This window comes from Mus pahari, chromosome 6, assembly GCF_900095145.1.
Source record: "Mus pahari chromosome 6, PAHARI_EIJ_v1.1, whole genome shotgun sequence".
Lineage (NCBI taxonomy): Eukaryota > Metazoa > Chordata > Mammalia > Rodentia > Muridae > Mus > Mus pahari.
In genome coordinates this window covers 29335425-29358002 of record NC_034595.1, presented here as the reverse complement: position 1 = coordinate 29358002, position 22578 = coordinate 29335425, and the positions used below count along the sequence as shown (strand labels likewise).

The 22578-nt window shown below is 37.1% G+C and overlaps 1 protein-coding gene and 1 pseudogene across 47 annotated transcripts in view; one reads left to right on the top strand and one right to left on the bottom strand.

The window, feature by feature from the left end:
• Positions 1-22578, top strand: part of Ptprd (protein tyrosine phosphatase receptor type D) — a 2152432-nt gene that overhangs the window by 1408641 nt on the left and 721213 nt on the right. The gene's annotated exons all lie outside the window — the stretch shown is intronic.
• LOC110323284 lies at positions 13746-21181 on the bottom strand (annotated as a pseudogene).

Genomic DNA, 22578 nt, shown 5'->3' with positions numbered 1-22578 from the left:
TTCAGCATTTGATGAGTTTGTGGAGGCTGAGAATTCACCTTCAGTATCATATTACCTTCAGAGGTTAATTAGAAGTGTTTCATTTAAAAAAATGTGTTTTCTGTGTTTATACATGTGGATAGAAGGTGGTGATCAGGTGTAAGGGAGTTTTATATTAAAATTAAACTCTGTCATTTTCATTTAGGCATTTATGCACCTGCCATAAGTATATATGCTCAAACGTTAGAGAAAAAGAGAGAAATAAAACTGCTTTTATTCAATCTGTTTATTGCTATGGTGAATAAATATAAAAAAAAGTCAGCAAAATTATTGCAAAAGAAAATTTTCTATTGTAGCTTATTTATAACTGAAGTTTTAAGATACAGCATATATTCATATATTATGTTCTGAGTAATTTGGTATACAGTTGAAGAGGTCAGCTCAGAAACTTAAGAAAATTCTATTAAACTCCTCCCCTCCTGGAAAAGAAAGGTCTTAAAGAACATAGGCAGCCCTCGCTCTGGAAGGGAGGGGCTAATTACATTCCTCAGACCACAGGAAAAAGGGATCTACCACTGGCCACCTGCAGCAGGAACGGCCCAGAGCTCATAGACACATTCTGTGACCATTGGATACCTACCTCATTCCCTAAAGACCAATCACTTTGAGTCACACTGTTCTGCCAATCACATTGTGCCTAATGGCTGCTGCCTTGAGAATTGTATAAAGGCTTGTCAGAAGGGTTGCACTGGATCATTCTCTCTCTCCATGTGCAGGGCAACTCCAACATGTTGAACAATAAATACCTCTTGCTTTTTGCATCGTTTCCCTGCTCTGCTTCATTCACTAGTAAGCTAAGGCTCACCAGAGTCTTACACAGTGACTGACTAGAGCTGTAGTAATGTCCACCTTTCCTTGGTAGGTAAGTAGGTTCATGCAGAATCAAGTCACTTGTCCGAGCACATGTTTATACATTCTAGACTATAAAAGAAACAAAGCAATGATATCCCAACTATTACCTCTTACAAAGAAACTCGCCAAAAATAAAATGAATACATCACTGTATAGTCCTGGAAGCTATTGCTCAGAAGACAGGATAGTTGACTTGAATGTCTTTAGTATATGTGTGCAAACATACTGATTTAGTCCATTCTTCCTAAACAGTTCAGTTTTGAACTATATGAGTTAAATGCTTCAGTGAACAAATAGGATTACACAGAAAGGAAGAAATCAAGATATAGTGTAGTTCTACTGATAAATATGGTGGTTGTGCTAAGTTTCAAGGTGATGATGTCAAGCAGAAAGTATGAGTCCAAGTTTGAAGATAATGGGGGACGTAGCTTCTCTTAACCCTGCTTCATATTTAAACAAAGCAAGAGCACTTTAAACTTTGGTAAAATTTCTAAACACCATTCTGAGCTCCTGTACTCAAGAAGTGATCATCCCACTAACCCGGACATAGGATTATAAATGAATATAATTCAAGGTAAGAATTCTAAGGCCTAAAAGAGCATCACTGTTATAATTCTGCACATGCTGGTCCTGAAGTGTTTGATTATATTGTAGACATGCTCTTTCCTAATATTTCCTAGAGCATATCCTGTGTTTAATCTGCATTTTTCATTTGATGTTATTAAATTTTATTTAACAATTGTAATGTGCTTTCAAGCCCAGGAATCACATCTGAACACACGCACAGGCAAACACACCCTTCCTTGAGTTAATGAACCATAAAACCTGTTGGGAGGAATCAGGTAATAAAGAAAAAAGTAAAACATAGAAAGTCAGATAAAGAAATCAGGGCAGACAGGGTTTCATAGGAGAAGAAATGTGGGGCCACACTTGGCTTTGGGAGCCATTTCATTTTGAAAAAAATTGAACAGTTGTTGAAACTGTAGAAAAGGATCAAAAGAGAATCAGATTAGCTAGGTCAGAGACCAAGAGACCTGCTTGGAGGTTATTGACTACCAGGCTTCAAATCAGCAAACTTGAACCAAAGCATGCACTTTGAAAGTGATAGCCTCAGAATTGACGATGGCCATATGAAGTAGAGAATTTGAGAACCAAGAATGAATTCCTGTAGTTTGCTGTAACTTGCAAATGTGAAAACCATGGGCAGGAGGATTAGAGTAGGACCAAACCTGATCTGATGCTGGTATTTACGAGGTCTTTTAAAGAACTCTGTACCTTCCTTCTGCTGACAAGCTTTTATCCTTATTCCCTTGAAGGGTATTGATTATCTGGTATTAACCAGAAATCAAATCAACATAATACTATTCATTTGAAATACTGTTGATTAATCTTTAGAGGCCTTCATATTATTTTTCAAATATTCCTCTCTCAGGACCCCTTGTTAGTGAAACACAGTAGTGGATAGTAGCCCAGCTTGGCACTCCATCAGAAGAACTGAAGAAATCTTTTTTTTTCTTTTTTTTTAAATTTTTTATTAGGTATTTTCTTTATTTACATTTCAAATGCTATCCCAAAAGTCCCCTATACCCTCCTCCCGCCCTGCTGCCCTACGCACTCACTCCCACTTCTTGGCCCTGGCATTCCCCTGTACTGGGGCATATAAAGTTTGCAACACCAAGGGGCCTCTCTTCCCAGTGATGGCCGATTAGGCCATCTTCTGCTACATATGCAGCTAGAGACACGAGCTCTGGGGGTACTGGTTAATTCATATTGTTGTTCCACCTACAGGGTTGCAGTCCCCTTCAGCTCCTTGGGTACTTTCTCTAGCTCCTCCATTGGGGGCCCTATGATCCATCCAATAGCTGACTGTGAGCATCACTTCTGTGTTTGCCAGGCACTGGCATAGCCTCACAAGAGGCCGCTATATCAGGGTCCCTTCAGCAGAGTCTTTTTGGCATGTGCATTAGTATCTTGGTTTGGTGGCTGATGATGGGATGGATCCCCGGATGGGGTAGTCTCTGGATAGTCCATCTTTTCATCTTAGCTCTTTTCTCACACTCTGTTTTGCTATTTCCAAACCTTAGCAATACCTGAATGCCATTCTCCTGCTTTCTTGGATAAGCCCTGGACTCTGTCCCTAAGGCATGTTGTTTCATTGGTTCTAAATCAGTTAAATGCATGAACATTAACCAAAGAATCCCTTTATATCACCTCAAGTACCTTCAATTACAGAGCGTAAAATGAATGAAAATTGGGGTTAATTAATAAAATACCTTCTATTGAAATCACTATTCATGAAAAAATTCTAAAATTTCAATATCTTTTGTGTCCTGTGTTGGAGTGTTATGACATAAAAATGAATATAATCAAATTCATTTTTACGTACAATCTAGTTCCACTGTAAACTCCCATTGTCATGTTATTTTTAAATTATATATCACTTTTGCTTAGAAGAAAAAATAGGTTACTACTTTAGCCTTACAACGACGCAAGCAAAAATAAATGTTCTGTTCTGTGTTCCCTGAAGTGTTGGAAAGGAAGAGTTGGAATCTGCACCATTGCCTGCAGCTCATTTTCTATGATTACATGTTTGAGTAGGGACAAAGTAAATCCAATGAAGCATTCAAAGCAAACATCCTTTTAATTAGACTGGGATACAGACTGCCTTCATCTTAGATTTTGTTTGTTTTCATTAATAGAATAAGAGTACTTGTCTCCATGGAAGATATCACACTTCTTTGAAATCAAGATATGTCTACCCATGTGCACTGACTATAAGCTTGCCTTTCATCCTTGTCTCATCTATTGTAATGTTTTTTGAAATATTGTTTCCAAAATATGAAATGATACACCCTTGTTATTGTTACTGATATTTTAAGTGGTAATTTGTACACTTGCATATGGCACAAAGGGACTTTTTTTTAAAACCATGAAGGATTAATGAAAATCCCCAACCTTCTAAAATACCAAGCCTTGCTTAAGCTCAGTAGGCTAAATGCATCCTGCCTTCCTGAGAGCACTGATAGAATACACTTTCAAGTTAATTAGGGAAAACAATGTGATTTTCTTACTGATACATTTTTTTTCTGGGGTTTTTCATCTAATATCACAATTAGAAATACATTTTATTACTAAAATCATTATATAAAGTCATTCTCACTCTATCAAATTCTTATAATTAAACTACTTATTTGTTCTTGTAAATTGGCTATCATGTCTAACATTTATATTACAGGGAACTAACTTTACAGGGTAGTCTGGGTGTAGACTGACACCTTAGTTAATTTTGCAGCATGCTTTGTGTCTCTGTTCTTGAGCAAATTCCACGTGAGTATTATAAAATGAAGACTTCTGTGCAACACTCTGCACAGAGTTCACTCACACAATTTATAAAGAATATAGCATAGCTTAGCGTTTGCACCAGGGCAGTGGACAACTCCTGCCATCTGTACCAGAGATTTGTAACCCGACTGTGTCTGCTCAGTGTTCGAGGCACATGTGTTGTTGATCCTCTGGCACACATTGTTATGAACCAAGAGAATACATTTGTTGCTTTGACCTCTGGACACATTTTCTTCCAAGAAATATTCTTGTTCTTCCACAGACTAAATTCTGACACTCAGTCAAAGCTTTACCTTATATTGGAAAAAATCAAGCTAGTAAAATTAAAATTTGGAATATAAACCACGAAAAGTGGTGTGCCTCTGTAATCCTTGTACTCAGGAGGTAGAACAGGGAAGGCAGGTGGTGTTCAAGGTCATTCTTGACTATACCAAGAGTTCAAGTCCCACTTCAGATACATGAGACACTACCTCAAAAAATGATTAAAAATTAATGACTAAAATAAGATAGAATTTTTAGTTTTTACTAAAATATTTAACATAGAACATATTAAGTGACCATCTGATTCCTAGTCAGCTTTGGAACTTGCTTCTTATGCATAAAGTAGAGTGAAAGTTTACAATCTACCTGTTATGTAACTGGCCCCCACTGAGGCTGGCTAAGGAAGATGAGTAGTCCAAATTTTCTGAACAATCCAAAATATACACTTAGTCAAAATTTCCATTTATTTTCTATCAATATATAATACTCAGATCATCAGAGTCTATGAAGTCAGTAGGAAAGACATATGAGAACTAATAAGAGTATGGTTATGTCAAGGTATTAAATCTTAAAAGGGTCTTTACACAGAGTTAAGCCTCAATAAAAGAACATAAAATGGTGCTCCCACTTTGATTTCTGAGGAGTTTGCCACAACTTTCTCTCCTACAACCTAAATTTATTACCTGTGTTTTGCTTGAGTTGGAAACCATTAAATTAGCGCACAATGAAAAGGGAAGCTAAGACTCCAACAAGATTAAATAATTCTAGTCACATGATTTTTAAGGATTTAATGAAAATCATCTGAGGAATCCCTTTAATTTTAATGAGAAATTTTATGTTACATTGTAAGCATGTGGAAAATAAACATATATCTGCCATCTTATAGTAAACAGTTCCCTTTAACATCAGTCAAAAACACTTACCGTAAGATTGACAAGCAAATTTTCATGATCATTCAAATGAGAAGAAATACATTAAGAGGCTACGGGGTGCCAGGCACTGTCTTTGGTACTCCCCATATATTTACCCATACTATCATATGTTGTTATTGTAACTATTATATGAATAAATAGAAGCAAAGAGAAGTTAGGTAAGCTGTCCAGAGCAAACAACAGGTATGGGTAAAGTGGGTGAATTATTACTTCTAAGTGCTAGGCTGTACCTCTCTGGAATTTGCTGAATAAATAAAATTCTAAATCCATATAGCTGCTGAAATTATCCAAATAAACTGTTCTATTGTATAGTTCCTATATATTCCATTATAAGTTTTCATTGCCCCCACAGTGAAAACCTAGTAGCAGTTTGGGCTTACATAATGCTGATTAATCTAAGCCTGTCTAGGCTATCAATACTATCACTTGCTCTTCTCTCATTCACAGCTGCCTACTCAACAACCCTCTTTCTATATGCAAGAAGTCCAACATGTTACCCATGATTCTCACTGCCCATGCTGCCTGGCTACTCCTCATTACTGTGCATTTGACTCTATCTCTCTCATGTTTGAGTTGAAATATCAGAAAAGACTCCCAAGTGTAAGACACCCAAATCCCAACAGCCAGTATTTGATTATTCTCTTGTTTTTTTACTCTTGCCTTTAAATATTTGTTAGCTTTTTGTTGCATATTTTCCTTTCTGAAGTCTCTTTAAATGAAGGTATTAATTCTTTTTATGACATACGTAATTAAACCTAATGCTTAGAACATACTATGAGCTCAGTAAGCAAGGCAACATCTAACTCAGTGTTTCTCCCCTAACCTGGAACAGCATGCTTGCTCAGTAAACATCTGCCTCTTCAGATGAGTGGTTCTCACATGGGAAAGTCATTTTTCCAATGAATGCAAACACAGAATCTGAGGACCTGCTCTGTGACAGGCTGTTCTCTACCTACTAAGACGCGTGTGATCTCAAACAGGAAAGAAATGATGAATTCCAAGGCCTGAAGGGGCTCATACTACACAGTGGGACTTATCCCTTTGATAACCCCAGCCCTGGGAATGAAGTGTTAAAGCAGAGGTCAGCTGGTAATGGAATTCAGACTATAGCAGAGTGTTAATAGAGTAGAAGATCAAATTAGAGAAAGCCTCTGCATGTGTGGTTTAATAGCAAATTGGAGTGACACTAATGGATCAGACACCAAACTTTCTCTGATATTGAAGTACAGCACTACCATACTGGGAAATGTGACTGGTAAAGAACACTGGGGCAAAGCTTGATGCTGCTCTGACCACACTGCCTAACAGTGGGCAGCTTGTCTAAGAATAGAGTCAGTTCCACTACTGAACTGAGAGCCATCACACTACTGCATCACCTATGCAAGTGTATTTGGACTATACTTCATGGGATTTAAAAAATATATATATTGTTCCCCAGTTATACTATCAGAAGCATAAGAGAAGTTGGCACACAAGAGGGACTAGAAGAGAGGATAAATGAAAAGAGAGAAGATGGGAGAGTGGGTGAGGGAGGAGACAGGGATGGAATACCAGCTGTTCAGTTGAGTGGTTTGTTGTTACAAAAAGTTAACAAAACAATGACATGACTTTGAGACTTGTAGTTATTTTCTCTTATCAACTGTGCCCAGAAGATGGCAACTCTTGCAACATTTTGAAACCTGTATAAAACAGAGGAAGTTGTTTATATTTATGAATTTAATGATTTTCATCCTATAATATTTTTGATAAAAATATGAAGGCTTATAAACTGGCAAACAATGCATCAAAACTTACTAAAAATTGGTTGATTCCAACTTTATTATTCGGGGGGGGGGGTCCAAGAAGGTATGAAGTTTGAAACCAGGTTTCAGCTTTTCAGGAGAGACCTGTCAGATTTAGGTTAGAAAGGTTGGTAAAAAAGATAATTTTCTTAGTTCCTTGTGGGTTTTATTTTTTAAGGTCCTACCAAATCAGCATCTTAAAAGCAATTATGACTATGAATATCTGCTCAGTTTTAATTTCATTCCGCACTGACCAAACATTAAAGTTAATCAATAAATACTTTGATTATGTGAGTTACCATAGTAGTCAGCAGTATCATCTTCATCTAAGAATTTTTTTTCTAATTGTAGCCAACAAACTATTGAGGCCCCTATGTCAAGTAGTTTAGGTTGAAATTGATGAAGATATATATATATATATATATATATATATATATATATATATATATATATATATATAGTGTTTCTGTTAGAACATCATAAGAGGTGTTGCAACACAAGGGGGACTAGAAAAGATGATAGATGGATGGATGGATGGATGGATGGATGGACGGATGCATAGATCGATGAATGGATAGATGGATGGATAGATGGGAGATAGACAAAGACAATATTTCTGATCATTGTTCATAATCCTTACTGAGGATTATCTTAACAATCATCTTCCTTTCTTAGACTTTCTCTCTTAATCATTACTATCAAATACTCCTTCCAAGAAAATATTAATCATCATATCTATATCACCAGTGCCATATAGTTTTACATCCAATTGTCATTGAAATTTGGGAGAAGTAATATCCTTGTCTCCTCTATGTAGACATACAGACAAAAGGTCCCTTTCTCCATGTCAGCATTATGCTTTGCTCACAAGTTGTAACCAATTTGCTTGGCAGTTTGTCAAACTTCTGTAGCTCCTCTCAGCATTCTTGGCTTTTAGGACAAAATGTTTATGTATATCAGTAATAAACTGGTTAATTTGTCTTTCTCAAACTGTGCTTTTCCTGAGATATACTCTGTATGAGTTCATATCAGTCCCTATATCATTCAATTTGACCTACTATGACTGATTCAGTTTGTATTCCTTTGGAACATTCTCAAAATCATTATTTATTTGTTCTAAAAGTGTATTGATGACTGGAATCTAGACTTCAACAAATTTTGTTTCATTCATTCCCAAACCATGCTCTCTATAAAATTTCACTCAAAATAAAGCAAGCCATACTATTTAAAAATTTACTTGGCATTAAAAATAATGAGGTTTGCCAGGTGTGGTGGCACACGCCTTTAATCCCAATACTTGGGAGGCAGAGGCAGGCAGATTTCTGAGTTCGAGGCCAGCCTGATCTACAAAGGAGTTCAAGACAGAGAAACCCTGTCTTGAAAAACCAAACAAACAAATAAAAAATGAGATTTGCTATGACATCTTAATATATATGTAATATAAAATATTGTTCATATTTAACACCCTCTTTGCCCTCCTCCATCCCTTTTCCCTACTTTCCCAAATTGTTTCTCTGTTCTGATTTCATGTCATACATATACAAATTCTGTAGTGATTAATTATTTGTGTTTTTTTTAAATTTCTATGTATTATATTTAGTGCAATAATTTCTATTTCCATCCACTTTGCTAAAAGGGATATGAATTGTATTATTCACTCTGGAAAGTAGACTTGTTTCCTTAAATTTTTATTTCACGACATGATATGCCCTATTCTGTCTGGCTAATTAGCTCATACTTGGCTTTCATGGTACTGCGAATTGAACATGACTGGTTGCGTGTAGGTGAGGAAGCCATTTTCTACAACAGTTTTTGTATGGACTATAATAAGCCTTGTAATTTTGTGTAACATGTAGCAAGCAGGCTATTTCAAGTTAATAGATAACCTACTTTATTGAGAAGTGAAATGAGTAATACTCTCATGAAAAGCAATGGAAAACCTGGACAGGACATAAATAGCATACTGAAGAGCAAAGCCATCAATATTTCAGAAAAGCCCCTGTAGCAACATCCAGTTCTAAATTCAGAACTGTTCCTTGATCTGAGTAGGAGCTGCATGATTGTTTGACTGTCCCTAAGTCTACCTTAAAAAGGAGAGAGAGAGAGAGAGAGAGAGAGAGAGAGAGAGAGAGAATGCAAGCAAGCCAATAACTAGTGTTTTGGTTTTCATAAAATGACAGTTCTTTTCTATTAAAATCATGTTTTCTTCAAAAGTATATCTGCTTTGGCAATCTGCTAAAGATCTAAGGTTTCTTTTGAAGATCTCTGTTTCTTTTGCTTGTTTGTTTGTTTGTTTTTCTTTAATACTGTGAATTTAATGGTGCAATAGTGGCTTGGATGTTGTGGAAGTCACCAACCACTTTGACATTTTTGATGCAAGGACCATCACATAGCATAGAAGGTATACCTGATATTGTCATTAAGGCCAAGAGCATCTGGATAAATAAGACATGACTCCTAGGGGAAAATGTACAGCACAATAAACATGGCAAATTGCTATAGCCATGAGCTCACCCTCATCAGAAAAGCTTCTTGCTGTAGATAACAAGTAACACAGAGAACTATAATTAGTCCATGTACAGAAAATAAAAAAACTTCAAAGTACTGAGTAATAATTAGAATGTCTTGATCACATACCCTTAAATCTCAAATATCTATACCGAAGAGGAGAGAGAAATATTACAAGAGCTAGAGGTACTGGATGGCTTCAAAGAAACAGTACCACAACCGGAAAAATGCACACTTATATTCACAAAATTGTGAGAGCATGCACAAGTTCCAACCAGACATATTCCTAGCAGGATGGAAAGGTAGTGGCACAAATTCTTACCCCTAACTGAGGAGTTATTGGCATTTGTCTGCTACTGGAAGAGAAGGAGTCTGTTTTCTTTAATGATGTAATATCTGATATATTACCAGAACCATTATCAGGCTCTAAACCCAGAAATAACAACATAAATTATATGGATTTCGGAAAAGGGATAAAGATTTAGAGACAGAGATAGATAGGTAGATAGATAGATGATAGATAGATAGATAGATAGATAGATAGATAGATAGATAGATAGACAGACAGACAGATAGAAAGATAGAAGGAATGTAAAGGTGGACAGCTAAGAAAGTAAAAGAAAATCTAGGAGTCTTTGGGGGATAAATAAGATGAATTATATCTATGAAATTTTCAAATAACAAAATCACTTTAAAGTATTATGAATTTAATTGTCCTACGGTTATAACAATGCTATATTCCAAAGACTGAATCTTTTCAACATCTATTTATTTTAAAAACCAATGGAAATAAATGTATTAACATTGACATATATCCCACTTCATACAAATTTATGTTTTTCTTCTTCTTTTTTTTTTTTTTTGGTTTTTTTTGAGACAAGGTTTCTCTGCTGTATAGTCCTGGCTGTCCTGGAACTCACTCTGTAGTCCTGGAACTCACTCTGTAGACCAGGCTGGCCACTCAGAAATCCGCCTGCCTCTGCCTCCCGAGTGCTGGGATTAAAGGCGTGCGCCACCATGCCTGGCATGTTTTTCTTCCTTAAGAATGGGGATGTCTTTGCTTCCTTCAGTGTTGGGGCAAATGATGGAAGATGAGTTTCTTCACATTAATTCTAGGCTTGTACATTGCACCACAATTTACTATAAATATTAATTGGGCATATGACCGTAATTGTGTCTATGAACCAGAATAGACGATTTCAAAGTAAGATATGCCAGGTAATTTCTGTATGTTCATGCCATGTTTTGAACTACTCATCAACATGACTTTTTGTTGTTGGTGGTAGTGTTTTAGGCAGGAAAGACATTTTTGTAATGAAAAACAACACTGTAAGGATTCTTAAAATTTCTTTCTACACATGCTCTTGAAAATTTTATAAACTGTACTGAAAGCACACATAATCAAGTTCCAATTTCAACTTTCTATGTTGACAAAGAAAACACCGTAATATGTGTATTTAAATATACCCTACATCTTTTTTGGTGAGTGTTTTACATCTTTCAAATGGAAGCTTACTTTCATTTTTTGTTGGTTTTCACATTTTTTTCCTTTTATTATTGTTAATCATTCTATTCGTTTACATCTTAAATGATATCCCACTTCCCGGTTACCCCTCAACCAACCCCTCATTCCATGTTATCCCATTTCCTGGTTACCCCACCACCACACACCCACCCATCCCACACCTGTTGCCCCCTCCCTTTTGCCTGTATGAGAGTGCTCCCACTCCCACACCCATCACTCCAGAATGCCCCTACTCTGGGGCATCAAACATCCTCAGAATCAAGAGCCTCCCCTCCCGTTGTTCTCAGGCAAGGTCATCCTCTGCTACATATGCATCTGGAGCCTGAAATTATTTATCAGCTCTGAAGATGGAGGGACACAGAAATGGTCAAGATCAAAATTCTTTTTCACTTCAACTATGTTAGACTTTAAAACTTACTATAGAAGAAAATAATTAAATTAAAATAGAGTAATTTGTCTTAATGGTTTCAACATGATGTAAGGCACATTGATTGATTTAGATTATTTACTAACTCAATTTTTATTATACCATTGTTTGCCTATTAATTTTTGTGACGTAATTGCAAACAAGAATGGATTAATAAATGAAGAAAAGAATATTAATCTTGTGTGTTGGCCAACATCTTATAGGTGTATATTTCTAGAAGATGACACTCATCTGATATTGTTTCTGTGAATGAACAAAGCTGGAATTATAATTGATAGATAAAAGCTACTCTATCATTTCCTGACATTTATATAATGTACCATGCATGATATTTGGGGCAATGTAAATTCAGTCAGATATAAAAGATATGTACAGCTATAGGTGTTAAGAAAGCTAATTTTCTGGATTTAGGAACAAATTTGAAGATGTGAAGATGTCAGAAACTCTAGAAGCAGATAGTTGTAGAAGATGGTAAAAACCAGGGATGTATCACTGTCACTGATTTAAAAAAATAATAATGTTGAATATAGCATCTATTAAACATAATAGTGGGAGATTTTTTCATTCACTCTGAGTTTTCTAAATCAGATGGTTCAAAAAGAGTTATTTGTTAAGTATAAAGAAGAGTTCCTGTCATTTTACAAATTATAAAGTTATTGGATACTGGTAGTAACTACTTTGATATTCCTCGAGCTTCTCTTAAATGCGAAGATGATAATGTTTTTTTTAGTAGTTGAGGAGGCTTTGTCTATACCCTCACACAAGCTAGATAAGTGATCTGCCACTGAGCTCAATCACCTGCTCTCTACTACAAACACAATACAGCGACTCATGAACTGAATAATATTGGTCTGTATAGGAGCCAAATATGCTCATTAAGGTCTGTACAGAGAAGGGAATTTTTCGGTGGAATAAAAATATTTGTCAGATTTTCATTTTGGTGATACCTCATGCATGACAGTTTCTATGTGTTCTAGTGACTATAAAATAAATTATTTTGAATTTTTCTTTAACTTTGTATTGATTCTTTGTCAATTTCATACCATGTACTCAAATCCCACTCATCTCCCAGTTCCTCTATATCTGTCCTCCACCCAAAAGAAAAAACATGTAAAATAATAAATAAATAAATAAATAAATAAATAAATAAATAAATAAATAAATCTTGCCCTGGAAGTTGCAGTATGACATGGTGTATATTATACAGTACATACTTTGGTTATACTTGCTAAAGTTCATTGCAATGGGCTATTGGTCTGGTAGAGACCTATGACTTCTGCTAAAGTATCAATACTGGAACCTAATTGGGACTCCCCTTGAATATACTGTTTTTACCTTGTGCCAGTGAAGAGCCTTCAGCTTTCTTTTCTTCAGAACCAGTCCTTTCATAGATGTTCATAGATGTTGGGGGTGGAATAATTCAAAGGCCTGGTTCTGAGCCTGGATGGTAGAACCCATCTCTCTCCTGCACCCCATCACGATGGCCAGCTCTCCTTCTTTGCTTAGGTAAGTGACAGGGCCAACTCTTCCATGACCACACCACCAGGACGAGTTCAATGGCACTGTCAAGTCTAGGTACAGGACCAGATCTACTGAATGCAGAAGTCAATGAGCGGGTAGGGGTATCTCTGATTCCTCAGATATCAACTTGACCCCACACTGCAGTCCAGACCAGGGACATCTACATGACCTTTGGTGGTAGCATGAGCCATGAACATTGATTCAGAACCCTGCCACTGTTGAACATGACCAACACATGGTCTTTGACAGCAGCACATGCCACGTCGGGTAGCACAGCAGGCTACTCACATCAGGCTGTTCTTCACTACTTTCATGTCTCTAGTTCCCCCTCTCTTAATTGGGCACACACCATTCTGCTTACCTTTCTCTCCCATTTCTCCATAACTTTCTTGCTCACCTGAGTGGCGTTGGGCCTCTGGGTTACTTCATACCACATCTATTTTGATATTTCAAACTAGAAATGCTAGAGGCAACAAGGTCAATTGGAAATACAGACAACTATGATCATCTGTTGCTAGCTTCCATATTTGGACAGGTTTGTGCATGGAGACTGCAGGTCACTTAAGATTAGCCATAACCTTCTGAAGCTGTGGAACACTAATGGAATATACTGGTATAAATTCTTGTCCTTGTCTGCTTCTCATTGATGGAACATAAGATTCCAGGTTTCCCATGTGGAGGAGAGGCCTCTCCTTTTGATATGGGAGAAGTACCCATAGGAATTTCAGCTCAACCATTGCTCTTATGAAAAGAAAGTAAATAATGATAGTGAATAGAGTAACATTTCCTACTGCTAGACAATGGGCCACATATTCACTTCTCTGGAAGAGCAAGGGTTTAAATGACCTTAGGATGCCCTGGGACTTCCCCAAATCAAACACTCCTCTGCAAAGGGGACCCACAGCTGACTCTATCTGTGCTAAATCAGTAGCAACTCACATTTTTCCACCTTCACCAAGTGGTCTTATGAGCCTGGCCTTGCTGATAAAAATTTCAATGGCTCTCTGTATAATAGCTTCAGTGTTGTCAAAGACAAAATTCAAGCAATCAAAGTGCTTAAAGTAGTCATTCATAACTCTGGCAATGAAACCTTGTAGCTCTTTCATGTACAGAGAACAAGGAACATCAGGCTTTCCTGGGCTAGATAATGACCCAGAAATACCTTTCTGAAGTGTGGTGATTATTATGGCTGCAATTGCATCTGCCACTGAAGTGAGTAAGGGCTGTATGGCATTCCCCGTAAGATTGTGAATTGTCTTTAGGGACGACATTATCGTTTGCTCAGATGTTGAGGAGAATGATCACTGACTGGCAGCCACATTTGTTACTGATTGGTGCACCTTTAAACAGGGAATTCATCACTCCCATATTTCTCTACTGTCCTTCGATGAGAGGCCCAATCATGTGGCTTGCATCTCCTTGAGCAAAGATAAGGTACTCTGATTTCACAGCATATAACTGAATTGTCGTTACCATACTTTTTGACACAGCTAATGTAAGGTTTGCATCAAAGGAAGCTACACTGAGTTTACTTGCTATAGTTTCATGACCCTATCAAGCTCATGAGAGAAAGGATTATGCCCACCCAGGGGAGAAAAACAAGTTGATGAGTCCAAAGATTCATGATAGAGATTTTGAGAGATAAATAGCCTCATATGGTTGCAGTGACTCTTTTGAAGGTTTTTCTGAACCTTAAACTGGCTTTCTTAGTATGAAAATGTGTTGTGTATCATCTTCCATGTATGGGGAGTAAACTCAGAGGCTAGCAGTTCAGGTTTACTGAAGTTTCCTTGAGTAATTTGACTGTACTGCTGAAAAACCTTCCATAAATTGTTACAAAGACCTATTAGTTTAAGGAATGCCTTCAAATACCTGTTTTAAAAATCATAGAACAGACTGCTAATGCATGAAAGGGAGAGGAAAGTGCCAGAGTAATTGAACTACAAAATATGTATAAAATTTCAGGCTGTCCATCCTTAACTATTTCTTCCATGAACCAAAGGGGAGAAAAGGGATCTTTCTTCTTGATTCATACTTTTTGTAAATGCTGTGCCTGTCCACAAACAGCACACAGTATCCATCATTTTTTCCATATTTATCCAGAAGGAAGCATGAGAAGCTGCTGTATTTTCTGGAGTTGGTATGGTAGCTTGCCTAGGACCTTTCTCTTCTCAAGGTCAACTGGAAAGGCTGAGTCGAAACTTTGATATCCAATGCATTGTTGACACTGTCTTCCAAAGTATTACAATAATAACCCACAGCATTAGTAACAGTATCCTTAGAGGTCCTGAGATTATGGAAAACCTGAAGATCTGTTCCAACCTGAGTTGGATTCTAGGTTTCCATACCTTGCTCCAGCAGACACTTAGCTTAATTTTCTGCTCCAAATTTAACTCTTGAGAATAAACAGTAGCTCATCTTTTTTTTTTTTTTAGTTTTTTTAATTTTTTAAATTTAAGTTACATTTCAAATGCTATCCCGAAAGTTTCCTATACCCTCTCCGCTGCCCTTGCTCCCCTACCCACTGACTCCCACTTCTTGTCCCTGGCCTTCCCCTGTGCTGGGTCATATATAGTTTGCAAGACCAAGAGGCCTCTCTTCCCGATGATGGCCAACTAGGCCATCTTCTGCTATATATGCACTAGAGACAAGAGCTCTGGGGGGTGCTGGTTAGTTCATATTGTTGTTTCACCTACAGGGTTGCAGACCCCTTCAGCTCCTTGGGTACTTTCTCTAGCTCCTCCATTGGGGACCCTGTGTTCCATTTTCTACTTCAGAAAGATCCATGCCTTGAGAAAGATAATCAAGTTCAGTGAGACTCTGAGCAGCTTTTGTTATCTCTATACTTCCTTCTAGCACTTGTCGCTGGAGTCTCTTACTGAGATGTAAGATGAGAATTATTCTCTCAAGCAAGTTGCTGACAAGATAAAGTCTTGCTAGTGGTGCAGCGATGGCTCCTATTTGATTGCATGCCTCCACATTTTTATTATTTCATCATATCAACAGTTCCCTGTAAATCTTAGGCTCTTGTGTGCATCATCTGGAGATCACCTTCCACAGACTCAATCCCAGATGCCTGGGTCAGTAAATCTTCATGTCTTGCAACAACCTGTAGGTATAGCTCTTTATCCTATTGACTGATTCCATGAGCAAGACTTGCTAGTTGCTCAGAAATTACAGCTTTACTAATATGGGGATCTATAAGTTTTTATATCAAAGTAGTCATTTAACATTTTACTATAACAATCACTACTGCAAGATCAGCATCACACCTGCAGAAACCAGAGCCACACCACCAGGCACTGAAATGGTGCTCTATTTTGAATTCTTATTCATTTGAACTGGGAGTTGGATTCATAATGGGGTCTATAAAACTATATTTTGTTTTCATGCCAAAAAAACCCAACAATTGCATTATCTAATTTTCAGCATTATGGTGACTATTAAATGAAGTAATTCAGGAAAGTTAAGCTACTTGGAACTTGGTAAGCAAACAGTTGGTTACATTTTTAGAATTCTGTAACTGAAAATAATCAACAGTGACACAGAAATTCAGATATGTTTAGACTTACATGTCACTGTCTTTTGAAATGTTATAGACAGGATCTTTCGAAACTTTGGAATAGATCATAAGTTATCAAATTGGACTATGCAGGCAGAAGATTTTCTAAAGAAATTATTAAACACTAAAACCAAGGTGTTAATCTAAGTCAAATCTGCCATATTATCTCAGTGGCAGTACCTATGGATCCGGCTTTAACATCTTCTGAATGGATCTATTTCTAGAAAGGAACCAACACAGAGTCTCGCCTCAGTTGAAAAATGTAGCTTCATAAGCAATTAAATACATATATACTTTCATACTGACCAACTTTGCATTACAACAAGTCTCATCTATATAGACACTGATAAATGATATTTGTGGTAATGAATATTTTTAGAGTTCTTTCAAAGATGCTTTCTAGAGCTCCCCCACATGTTTTATTGCAAATGGGATTTTTCCACATACAATATATTCAGATTATGGTTTCTCATCCTCCTACTCCTCCCAGTTCCTCCCATCCTATGCCATCCAGATCCACATATTTTCTGTCTCTCAGTAGGAAACAAGGAGGCATCTAGGGAGCAATAACAAAATAATATATAATCAGACAATCAGAAAGAACAAAACAAACAGAAGAAGAGGGGGGAAGTCCCCAAAACCGATATAGATACAGAAACACACATGTCCACACAAACAAGAGTTCCACAGAAACATAACATTTGAAACCATCATATTTATGCATATGATCTATAAGATTTAAAATGTCTTGAATCAACAGTATGTGTCGATAAAAAGGCCTTCAAAAATGCTATAGAGTTCATTTCCTCTAAAAATCATTAGTGTCTAACTATGAGAACCTTGTTTCTCCAGACACAGTCCTTCAGAGGTAACTAATTTTTTCACTTGCAAGTGGCTATAAGTTGGAGATAGCTGCTGGGTTAGATTCAGGGAGAGCATTCAGTTCTTTTATCAGCTCTAGGAACTCATCTGTTGAGGGCCACGAAGGCTCTGTATATGCTGCTGCACTCTCTGTGCATTCATATGTGCATTGGTCATGACCTGTCTTTAGAAAACCTTGTTTCCTTGCTTTGCTCCAGCCCTGTGGTTCTTACACTCTTTACCTCCTGTTCTACAGAGTTCCCTAAGTCATGTGTGGAGGGATTTGATGTAAATATCTCAGTATGTTCAAGTTCTCCTACTTTGCATGCAGTCTGGCTGTGGGTCTCTGTATTTGTTGCTATGTGTTGTAGGAGGAAGCTTCTCTGATGATGGATGAGCAGGGCCAGATGTATGAGCATAGCATGATGTCGTTAAGAGTTATTTTATTGCTACCTCTCCTTAGTAGAACAATAGCATTTGGCTTTCTAGAACTATCTGTAGCACTCCAGTTTCCTGATGAAACATCAGTCTCCATTGCATCACTGATGTAGCAGTTCCCAAAATGTTACATGCTATCTTTTGAGCCTTAATTAAAATAACTCTATATTACTTCTTTCATCAAATAAATTAGCAAGTATATCTTCAGTTTATACTTCTCTATTCTATGATTTACCAAAAGTTTAAAATGCTAGTGTGTACTCTGATCTCGAGAATAGAAGTGTAAACAAGCATATACAAGCTCATTAGATATGGATTCTTTATGTAGCATCAATCTATATGTACCTTTAAAAGTATTTTAATAGTAAAGTTTTGGAAATGATTAAGAGTCCTATTATTATAGTCCAATCACCTGTTTTAAATGTGTTATGATTTGATACTGTTTCTATAATCATTTAATCATACAAATTAAATTTTATAGGACTATTTCTGAGTTTGAACATAGGCTTTAAGTCTTAGGAAACTCTTCAAGTTTCTTCTAAAGAAATCATACAACCACTTAATAACCCTGAGAGATGTCTCTTCAGCATTCTGTACAACACAGAATGCTTTTACTTCATCATACTTACTTAGTTACATTTGTGATACACTGTAGGAGATGTCCATTTTCATTACTAACAGGAAACAATTCAAATATGTCAGTATACATCCAAATCTATGCACATAGGAGACACAGTTTGGAGAACCAGAAATCATGTACAATCTCATCTATATAGTAAGTTCCCTATCTACATTCAAAACTATCAAAAACATGCACTAGGAAGAGACTAGGCCTCATGGTGTTAGACAGACAAGTAGCCATAGTCAGAGATATTCCTGATGTTGACCCACTCCATCTCTTTTTGACACTGTAGGGTGTCAACCAAACCAAAGAACAATTAGATGAAGCTGTGATTTTCCCTAGTTGTGAAGAAAAGATGATCAATAAAACCATTACATTGACTGTCACAGTCTTTCTCTATGAATCATATCATACTTTTAAATAACTACCATTCACACACATACTACTATGACTGCATACCCTCTCTCCACCTTCCCCTTTATTGATGGATGAGATAGAGTGAGTTCATCCATATAACATTTTGTCGAAAGTAATGGCTGTGCTGCATTTACACTTGACTCATAAGTTGCTTTAAAGTACTATTTCATCCTCCACTGATCATGTGGAATAGAAATTATGAAAATGAAAACATTAAAAGGTAGCACATTGAGGCCACTGCTTTCTTGACTTCCTACGCACTCAGTTATCACCTGGCCCATGCTAGCAACTAACTTTCAGGCCACCAGTAAGACTCTGTTGTTTTAAGAGAGAAAACCTGCATTTTCATGGATTTTAGAACTTTATTTTTGACTTTTTGAGTGGCCATGTTATGTGCAAAGTTGAATTACCCCTGGTTTCTATAATGGGTAGAGGTTGGTAGTATAGTCAATTTGGTTCTTAAAAAAGAACCTACAAAGAGTAAAGACAAATCCTCCTGAAGGGGACAGAAATCCAGAGCATCACTGAAATGTTGCTCAGACCATATCACTATGCATCTGCTGTGAAATTGGGCAACATTTCCTTATTCCCATTTCCGTGTCTGCAGAAATTGGTCAGCTAAGTGCTGCTAAATAGATTATATCTGTACTTTCTATTTGCAACCCTATACAGTTTGAGGGTCCAACTCACTATGTGATCCCTGGTAGATAATGCTAATCAATGAAATAATAATTTTCATTTTCCATAGTATTATTTAAAAAGTTGTCACACCTACAATAATTTCCTTTTACCCAACTTTCAAATCCTGCAGAGCCATCTTTGAAGATCTTAGCAAAAATTGTTTGGGTTAAATTATACCAAATCTTAGGAAGGGTAAAATTTAAATGTAAATCGAGATGAACATTCCTTTAAATGATCCATAATCTACACAGGTGCCTTTACCCAAAACAGAAGTGCCATTCTACACAGGCATTTGGAACACAGCTTTCAGAGCACACTAAAGTTACAAGTTCAAAAGAACTTAGAGCTACGTTAGACCATTCTTCTTAATGTGTACTAAGTATACCAACACAGAAAGATAAAGCAAAAATCTTCATTAATTCCCCTGCCCTCTATTTCTTAAAGCGGGTAAAATCAGATAATGCCTTGAAATCTTTCTAGAAATAAGGGAGGAAAACTCAATAGTCTATTACTCTGATAATCTAGTTATCTGCAGGAAGGGAGGGGTTCTCTGAAACACACACTGTAAGTGTGGACTTGGGTGTGGGCATGTCCATACCTATGCTGTTGATGTGGTCAGGAAATATTTTCTAATATACAATCATCTTATCACCTACCTTTACACAGAAACACTTTGGATGTGCTCATGGGGAGTAACAGATGACTGTGCTGGGGTTTCTCATACCTAACAAGCCCTGAAAATGAACCTGTGTAAGGAAATTTAAAGCTGGGCATTCAGGAGATCATCAGTCTTTTTCATCTAATGCCTTGACACAACTATCGTTTCTTTATAGAGCTGTCAGATAACAGGTTACGTGCAGATACCTTACCATCATTCTAACTGTTGGAATATCAGCATCTATCACTGTTTCTACCTAAAATTACATTGTAGAAACCCACACAATCAGCCATAGGTACTGTAGGCAGGATGATTAAGACTGTGTCCTTTCGTTAGGCTTATATACAAGCGCTAAATGACAGAGTTTTCATTGGAAACTTCAGGACGAAGGTGTATTTTTTCATTTATGCTGCTTGTTATTATTTGTAGTTTTGCTTTGTTTGAACGATGGCCTTTGCCTTATTATGCATATCTGATTTAGCCCACTCAAAAAAAAAAGTAGACTGTATGTAGTGGTTTGTCAACTAGGAATGGTCCCCTAGACCGTGTTTGGTCTATGCTTGGCCCATAGGGAGTGGCACCTTTAGGAGGTGTGGCCTTGATGAAGTACAGGTGGTTTTGTTGGAGGAAGTGTGACCTTGTGGAGATAGGCATTGAGGTCACATATGTTCAAGCTATGCCCAGTATGGCAAATGTTTTTCTTTGCTGCCTGTGAATCAAGATGAAATACTATCAACTCAATCTCCAGCGCCATGTTGGCCTCTATGCTGTCATGCTTCCCGCCATGACGATAATGGACTATACCTCTTTAACTGTAAGCCAGCTCCAATTAAATGTTATCTTTATAAAAGTTGCCATGGTCTTGAAAACTCTTCACAGCAATAAAATCCTAAGACAGTACTCACAGTAAAAAACATCTTCTGCCTCTATCTTGAATATTTCTTTCTTCCCATATTCTCTTGTTCCAATAAATTAACAATCTTTGGAATACAATAATACAATTGATAACTGACTATATTATGCTGTCCCCTATAATATAAAATGAGGCTATCTTATTTTATTTTTATTGGACAAAGGTTTTTTAAATGTAGGAAAATGTCCTTGATGCTTGGTGGGCATATATAGAAAATGCATTGTAGGATCCTGGGCTGCTGAGTAAAAAACTGGGGTCAGCTGACCTATTATGTATAACTAGTGGTCAGAGGGTGAGGTGATTATAACACCACCCGTTCTCAGGAACCTGGTCAACTGCTGGTTGCATCATTCCAAGACTGGAATAGTAAGTTAACATGTACAAGACCTGCCTTTCTTCACAAAGTTTCTTCCCCCAGTTCCTCAGGAAATTTGACGGGAAAAGAGACTAATCTGGGTTTCCTTAGCTTTCTCTAGTTTTCTAGCCCTAATTCAGAACAGTTTCGTATAAGTTCACTATTGCTTTGGAAGTCCTTCAAAATAGACTTTCCCCCTAGAATACAAATATCCATTAGCAATATGTGTATGGTCAGTGCCCACTAAGTGTCTAATGAATTTAGGTTAGACATCAAATAGAGACCTGAGAGCAAGGAAGAAATCCCCAAAAAGCATGGCAGAAATGAGAGCTTTGCTGAACAAAGTTTATCCCATGTGGCTAGAGGATAAACACATGCTTCATTTTCCTCCTCTAAGGTCTATGATTCACACACCTTCTAGAGTTACTCAAGACGACCAAAACATGTGTCCTACGGCAGCATGGATTACACTCACCTTCATATTGTTTCATTGAAAACAGGACACAAAAAACCCTTACTTCCTCATAATTTCTTTCATCATTTTATTAAGACTAATACTCTATGTGAATTTAAGCCTTCACATTTATTCTTTTCCTTAAAAGCTTTCATTTTGCCATGTGATGCATATTGGACTCCAGTGGATTATCTGGATAAAGAGAATTAGCTGAGGTTTGCATCAGTCAAGAGACTGAAGTCACCAGGGGCTTTAAGGGAGTGCCTTACAATATAAATAGGACTAATCTCCTTCAAGCATTGACTTTCAAGAAAGAGAATTTTCAAGACCAGTGTTGTTAATCAGCGAGATCTACAAGGAGATTGAAAGTAATGCCAGTGATAAGGGAAGTCGGCTGTGTGAGAGGAACTAGAGTGAGCAGGCAGCCAG